Raw genomic sequence first — 8,639 nt, 5'->3', positions numbered from 1 at the left:
GCTGTGGGCTGGCGGGGCGCGGCAGCGGGCGGGATTTTTGGGGAGGCGCCCGGCGCGGCTCTGACCTGCCGGTGCGTCCCCCGGTCCCAGGGGACACGGCCTGGGCCTTAGCGCTGCCCTCGCCGCCGGCAGCGCCGTGTGGTGGGTGCTGACTGCTTTTGTCTCATCTGGTCAGGCACAGATGCGTATTTGTCTCGACTGAGGGAAGTGTCCCAAGCTGGCATGGAGCGCTGAAGCGTATTCCAGGCCCGGAGAAGGGCTTGTGTACTTCAGAACTGATAAGACTGTCATTAGGGAAACTTTGTGCCGTAAGGATTTTACAGTCTCGGTAGCGTCAGCGGATGCGCTCTCTGGAAATTGAAGGTGGTAATGAAACAAGAACAAACCCTCGTGATTTTTAGCGTACCGTTTGTTACTTGCACACTGTAGCAGCTAACTGGGTAGTACTCTTACAGCACTTCACACTGTGTAGTGCGCCTTATGTTGCTTAGGTGGATTAACTGCTTCTAGAGGTTTAAGGATACGAGTGATGGTTTTGGTACTTCTGTTCCATTTGTTTTGGTGTGGGGTATAGAGTATAATGGACACACAACACACACGTACAGGCATTAAATGTTTTAAGACGTGCTTCTGCATAAACTGAGAAACAGTCTCTATTTAAATACAAGCTATAATGGGAGAGGACTGCTTACTAATACATTCTGGAGAAACGAGTGGAGTGCAGAAAAGGATCCAGTTGACTGCCAGTACTAGATGCTGTTAGCATCTGATGCTGTTAGCATCTACTGCTGTATTGCTGAGGCTGTCTAATAGGAATATGTGGTTATTAATAATGCAAATCAGAGCAGATGAGAGTATTGAGGGAACATTGGTTTCCGTTGAGGAATGATCTTTCAGGCCTGATGTAATAATCATGTTCTCGTGACTCATTTTCTAATGCTGAGTAATAAATGCTGGTACAACTAATGATGGATGGCACTGTGGGCAGCATGAGAGATGCATTTGTTCAGTTGAGCAAGTAGATTCTTCGGCTTTGGACCTGGCTGCTGATGGTACCACTGATGTGTTGGAGCACTGCTGAAAATTGGTAATTGTCAACAGACAGTTTTTTCTGTGTGGTGTGAATGATACTATTTTCTGTTCAGAAAAGCAAAAACAAATTACTGTGGATGAGTGAAAGGAAAATCTTCCAGGGCTGCAGATGACATTGGGATAGAGTTCTCTGATTGTTGTTGGTGATAATATCATAATGCTGTCAATAGAGTTATATTCTTCTGAAGCAACTGTGTTGAATGAACAGAATGTTGCTTTTTAAGCAAGGCAGTTTAGTTTTTTTACAGTGTGCCATGTAAGCCTTTGTAAGCCTTTTCTTGTGTGTCTGAAAACTTCTCTAACTGTTACGTTCAACCCCTGATTCAGCTAATAAATTTGCGGGGGCAGCAGCCACTGCAGGTTTTGGCTTGGATAATATGTTGTCTTGCTCAGCAAGAATCGTTTTAACTTTTGTTTGACAACGTTTAAGTTGTTCACAAAGCATTTGCTTAGTTATAATGAACTTCCCTGTTAAGTTGATTGCTGATGATCTCCATGGGCAGTTGTACCCTTAAATTTTTTTGTCTGTAGGGCCTCAAGCCTAGGGGTAAGTGTATGGCATAGGGATATTGGAGGGGGGGCGAAAAGGAGAAGGCTGGTAACTAAATAATTACATACCCTTAAGGTCAGAGAAGAGGCATACTGTGCTTGATGCAGCACCTCTATGGCGCTGTGAACTTCAGTAGTTTATAATGGTTGTATTTGTGTCAGGGGCTTTGTTCTTGTGGTAGTTGCTGGGTGGCAAGCTGGACAAAACTACTTAAATCCTGTTGTGAGGATAAAAGCTTCAATGTAGCTTTGTGCGCAGACTAAATAATAATTATTAAACACAATGGTGAAGTTGATATAATGTAAGTTTGCAGTGAGCAAGAAGACTTTCCTGATAACCTAAAATTAAGATGGCTACTGTGGTCAGTTTTCTGGAGTAAGGACTTGTGTGCATGTGCGTGTTTCTTTCTCTAACTTGATCTTGTGTTTTAGCACGCTCCATATAAAAGCAGGCCTGGATTCTGCAGAGGTAGTAAGCTGTGACTAGCTGAAGATCTGGTAATGCCTATATATATTAACATTACAGAGAATGTGTTTCAGGGATTCTTAAACATCAAAAGGATACTTGTCATCAGATATTAAACCAGTTAGCTGGTAATAATTTACTTACGCATTTTATTTTACAAGTTATCGCCACTGAAAACTACTAACTACCTCCATTTAGAGACAAAAAAAAAAAAAAATAAAAAATGGACCATCTGTCCTGTAACTTGTCCGTTCTCTACTGTACCAGACTTGTGTTATCTCTCCTTTAAATAAGAGTGCGTTGAGAAGTCCCTGGCAGAATGTTGGTGTTATGTGCCTGTTATATTAGAAGTGATTTATAAAGGGTCTAAAAGAAGTGGCTTATAAAGGGTTTTTAAATGCACTGACACACTTGCACTCATTGTACAGTCATCCAGGTCACAGTATTTGCTTCCCTTAGGTAACAGATTTTATGTAGTAGAATTACTGTCTCTGTTTAAGATACTCTATTTATGCCATTTAAAATGCATATTAGGAGTTTCCCAGAGACCAACCCTTGTCTGACTGGGCAAATAATGTAAGAAAACCTTTGCTACTCTCTTTTGTTCCATTTAAGCTTCTCTCTAGAAGGCCTCAGGAGGTGAAGAAGGGCGTTTGACCAAGTGTTGATTTGACCTCGCTATTAACTGTTCAGAATCTTTCCAGAGATTGCCACAGACTGGCTCACTTAAGTACCGTACACGTTGGCTGTTCTAGGTACTGGCTTCCTGGGTTCACCGTGGTGACTGCTGCCTGGCATAGCAACTGAGTGTTGTTAGTTTTCCACTAAATAGACTTGGGTAAGATAATGAATAATGCTGGTCTTGAAATCAAGGCACAAGTAAAAGCTTTTAAAGATAAGAGGCTTAAGTTGAGCTTGTTTAGAAACATACCAAATGTTTACCTAGAGAAGTGGCAAGTACTCTTAGTGTGCTTTTCTGTAATACATCAACAAAAAGTATTATTCTGTCTTGAAGCCAAAGGATACTCAATTGATAAAATGAAGATTTAACTGTTAACTGGGGAAAAAAATGGACCTTTGCCAGCGCATGCAGTTGGAAACCCTTGTAACTGCTGTGTTCCGTTCTTCAATTGCGATTAGCTGCCGCTTAAAGAATTCAGATGTTCATAAGGACAGCTGGTGTGATGACCTGTAACAGTGTGAAATGTTCAGAATGTGACCTGTTTCTATCCATTAATATGTCATCTTTAGTGTATTTCTGGGTGAAGAAGTAGTAATTGAGCACCCCAGCACTTCTGCTGCTGTCAGGCCTTGTAGTTTACTACAGTAGACAGTGAAATGTCTTAAGGAAACAGCAGACCAAATTAGCTTAATTCAGCACGGTAATCTGTGAAAGTAAATCTTTAAAACTATAAACTAAGTTACCTGATTTAACCATGACTGCATTCCCTGATCTAAACTGGACTTTCTGAAATAAAGCTTTCTTGGATCTTGCTCTTTAAAGTGAGTTTTACAACATCAGATACTAGCTGTTATCACTGTACTGTAGTCATGCTTTATTTTTTTTGCCTTTTTGAGAAGGACTGGTATTTTATCTTCAAGTCTCCTCATGTATTAATATTTAACTTATCTTAAAATGAAAGCATATAGTCTTTGATAAGCAGTGATTTAACCATTGTTTAAAACTTAAAGCTTTCTGCATTGAAAAAAATTATGAAATGGAGCTGGTAAGAGCCTCAGGTATATCTCACTGCACTGTTAAGGACTTAATGCTTCAGAGACAGTTATGAACATTGTATTTAAGCAGTTTATTAGAAGAAAATCTGTGAAACAACTTGTAGAGAGTCTAGTGAGTGTATTCAGAGCTCTAGAAAACATGTTCAGGGGGCAGCACTCAGTGCTGTGTAGTCAACAGAAGGCCTGTGCCTTTAAAAGCCTAAGAGGTGGCAGCAGCAAGGAGGGGATTGACTCCAGTCCTGAAGGTGTCTGCTGGACTAGCAGATTACGTTCCCTGTGCCTTTCTTCCTGGTCATGATTCTTTCCTGCTCGTGCATTGCCCCTGCTGGTGTGCGGGCACGCTGTTTTGTATGTCTATGTGAGGATCTCATCTGGGGGGAAAATAACTAAAGAAAAGCTCTATTTAACCCAGGTCAGTTCTTGCTCTGTGCGTAACCTCACTTAACAGATGTGAAACTGACGTGATGTAAGGAATGGTGACAGAACAGTTCCTCAGAAACCTGCAGTGGGAAGACCTGTGTGCATAAGCAGCTGTAGTCTCCTCTTTTACACTCAGCACTCCACCTGTCCCTGCATGCACTTTCCTTGCCCATACAAAACAATCATTTCCCTCTCACCTCTGTTGTTTGTTTTCTTAATGGTTTTGTAGGATTGGGGGTGGAGGGATAGTGGGTATTTCTACTACTGAAGCTTCTACCTACTTAAAAAAATAAAGCGGTGGTGCTGCTGGTTTCAGATTTAGAAGTATAATTCTTAAAAGAATGTGTTCAGAACAAAGGCAGTTTGCTAAAACAAATGGTTCCTACAGATTTCTTTTGCTCAGGGAAACAAGCAGCCATGTAATAAAAATGTCACTAGATCTTTTTCATAGCTTCTGCCATGGTCTGAGTGATTCACTTCTCCGGTAAGACAGAAGCAGTGAAATATTTATTGATAGAAAAGAGGGATTTAACAAAGTTTGATAGTAAATGTGACTGTTTTAACGAGATTCAATGGCAAGACACATTTGGTTATTTACTGCATAAGGGACAGGGTCAGACAGAGCTGTCAGGGGGACCCTCCCATTGAGTCACAAGGTTCAGAGAGGACCCCTTTGCTTTCTAAACTCCTCAGAGAGGAGTCTCGGTGCAGTTGGATCCAGTCTTAGTCCCAGACTTGGTCAACGGTTTATGCCTGAAGGATTATATATGCGCAACCAATCTTTTATATAACTTAACCAAGATTTCAAAGTTTAGCATGCTGTTAACCACTCACCGAGCATCTGTTGCGGTAAGGAATCTCTCAACCTTGAGGAGTTACAACCTCGAGTGACGGCCCTACTCAAGGGGAGATCCTGGCGTACAGCCTGCTGCCATGTGGGAGACCTCAAGGTGCCCTGGGCTGTCCACTATTCATAGAGTAAGATGATTGACCTACAGTCATATTTGCATAGCAGCGAGGCATCTAGGTCCCTATTCCAGACTGTGTTTGGCTATGTTGCCATCCATCCCCCAAAATCCAGGTGCAACCCATAACAACCCCCACTGACGGTTATGGCTTGAGTAGGGGTCAAAGAAGAGGGCGGGGGGGAGAGCATACTGCCACAGCTTCTAATCCACTGCTTGTTTAATGTAAATATTGGGAGTGGGTGTAGGCAACTCTAGCGAGCAAAAAATAAAAGTTGGTTTTGTTGCTGAAAGATGATTTGGAAGGTAGGAAACCAGAAGGCTTTTACACATCTTTGGTCATGCAGATACATGGATTCAGGACAGGGAGATGGGAGAGAGATAACATAAGGTGCTTGTTACCCTGGTTTGGGGGTTTTGATTTTGTTGGTTTTTGGTTTGTTTGTTTTGTTTGTTTTTTATTTTTTCTTGGAGGCCTGTTTTAGAAAAGCTGAAAACCTGTGAAACATTTTAAGAAAGAGTAGTGAAATAACAGGAATCTCATGCTAGTTACTGAAAGCTGTTTTGTTCAAAATGCTTTACTAACTCATTGAACCATTTTATTTCAAAACTATATAAATTTAACTAAATGTACCAACCTTACTGACTCGATAAACTGAAGTCATGGTAGTTTTCTGAGCTTTCTGTAGAAGTGATTTAATCTATATTAAATGGGTATAAATATTTGCATATTATTTCGGTTCTGCAGTTCTTTGCATTGAGTTCTTTCCTTTCTCAGAGAGGTCAGTGGGCCAACAGCATACAGTGCAAATGCATCCTTCTAAACTACCTATTTAGCATTACGATCTAACAATGCATATATGCTTAATTCAAAATTTGTCTTTTACCACTTAAGAGTGCAAATTAAGGGATAATGTCTAGGTCATTTTAAGTATAAGATAAAGATAGCTGAAATGATTACTTGCCTCTCCTCAGTATATTGTTTGAAATATGGAAGATTTTTTTTCTAAGAGTTTCTGGTGTCATTGAGATACCTGGACAAAATTCATTTCAGAGGATGTCTTTAAGTCTGATTTATTGGTGATAAATGTTTGTTAATGAAGTAAACAATCAGGCTTTTTTTGAAAAAACATTTTATGCAGATTTAAAAAACTATTCAAAATTCTGATTGTGGTAAATTGGGGGCTTAGCTTGCAGGACTATAACTCTGCAAACAGTGTTTTGTGTAGATAACTGAGTGAAGCAGCCAGATTTAAGATCCTTGCCAGGACCTTGCACTAGGTTAGTGTTTGTTTCACTTTGGAGACCTGCTTTGGTGGAGAAACAAAGGAAAAAACTAACTTTGTTTTCTCTCTAAAGTGTGTGACTTTCTGTCTTTTTAGCTCTTTGACCTGACTTCTTGTGGGATGAGATGAGAGTAGGTGCCAGTACAAACGAAGGCTTGAGTAATGTGTGGTTGGAGAGTGGTGAGGGACCTGTGTCCACCACCCCTTTTGGTCACAGATGTTAGTCTGCACATTAGTTGTAACTTAAGTTATACCTGAATGGTAAGGCTGTAAAATAAATCCTTACAGACAATAAAAATCAGCATTATGTATTCCTTGATCTCTAGTTTTCTTACAGTCCTTCAATATTTCTAGTTTATATGGTCTGCTCAAGTTTTAGGGGTTGGTTTGTTGCTGTCCATAAATACATGCTTTAAGAATGGGATCTGTACTTTAATGTCTCTTAATGAAGTGCCAAAATCTGTTAACCTTGCAAGGCTCTAATTGAATAAACTTCTATTTCAAGTTGTAATCTCCTACTTGCCAGGAGGTCATGAAATGAGATGATTGTTACAGGGAAGAACTGAATTCAAGCGAGTGTAAGAGAAATGGCGTTAAGTATGCACTTGTTGCTATTTGATGCTTATTAGATAGCTGTGTGAGATTTGATGTATGGTGCAGCATGCTGAAGACCGTTGGCATGGCTCATTCGTGGTCATGGATATCAATACAGTGGTATATCCAGATTGTTTATTTTTTGCTTGTATATGGGTACAAAACTGCATTGTGTTATGTTGCATACTATTTGTTTCTCCTTTCTTATACTTTGCAAGTCTCTATTTGAACTATATATTAGCTTAAAAAAAATTCTTATCACATGCATATTAGTGTGGTAATAAGATGCACCTGATCTGAACCATTCAGTGAGCAGAAACCTTACACCCCAGTGGAGTAAATAAGGCATAGAATCTAGATCTGTAGCTGTAGGGTGGCATCAGTGGTATGAGAGGATTGAAGGTATTTCTTTGGGCCCTAAGCTTTGAGAAGAGACATTACTAGATGGTCAAAGTGCATTGAATGGGGGGGAGAGGGGTGTAGGTGTGAAGTCAGGCAACGCAGAGGCTAAGTGTACTGATAAGAGAAGAAGGAAAACTAGACAGACCTCCATGGGTCTAGCTTCCAGACATTAGACTAAAGGGATCTGAGTCCCTTCAGTTTACTTAAGGGAAGTGTAAATAACATCTTGATTATATGTTTTAGGTAATTGCACAGTATGGGTGTTCAAGATGTGGAATTAGAAAGCAATTCAGAGTGACCATAAAAGGCATAACATTGAGTGGCTGGAAATCTTCATTAAACAAATTAAATGGGGTGTTTTGCAATAGGGAATGTGATTAGTAAATAGTTTTCTGTTGAATTGGTAAGTCTCTAAAAAGATTTTTAAAAAAATAATAATTTTGTTTGAGTGTCAGAGAAAGTGAATGATTTTTGTGTTTTGAGTAGACTAGAGATTATGAGCTGAATTACCATGCTGGATTTTTTTCTCTTTCTCCTAGCCTTGGAGGAAGGTTTAAGAGGAGGATTTAAAAGCAGTTTGTGGATCCTCGTGGGGGAGGAGTACAGAACTCAACCTGCTTAAATGCATTGCAGCTCTGTGTTAAGATGACTGTCCCATACTTCAGGGGTTTCAGCTGGTTGTCTGCTTTGGAGTTCCTGATGTATTTTAGGGTTTAGCCGGTGTTTAGTCTTATCTGAAACATTTGCTTATAGCTGAAAGTAATTGAGGTTGATTGGTTGGCTAGCTTGGGAATGAAGAGAAGCTGTTTCTTTTAAGTCTCATGTTCACATGCTCAGTGTTGCACTTGTTGTCAGGCTCGAACTCCTAGAGAAGATGTTTTTCTTGCTGACACTTCTGCCAACAGAAGCATACTTTTTATGGTTGCTACTGTAGTTTAAAGCATGAAATGTCTGGGATTATGCAGGCATCGTTTATTGAAACGGTTCATTTGTGTTCCAAGGGTAATCATGACCTATTTTGGGTTTTTGCCTGTGAAATGTGTGGTGTAAAGTGTATAGGGGGGTCAGACTAGAAGTTCCTAGTATCCCTTCTGGTTTTAAACTTGCTGATATTATAGTGCCATAGTA

Source organism: Charadrius vociferus, unplaced genomic scaffold, assembly GCF_000708025.1.
Source record: "Charadrius vociferus isolate BGI_N301 unplaced genomic scaffold, ASM70802v2 scaffold244, whole genome shotgun sequence".
In the NCBI taxonomy this organism is placed as follows: domain Eukaryota; kingdom Metazoa; phylum Chordata; class Aves; order Charadriiformes; family Charadriidae; genus Charadrius; species Charadrius vociferus.
This window is presented reverse-complemented; position numbering follows the sequence as displayed.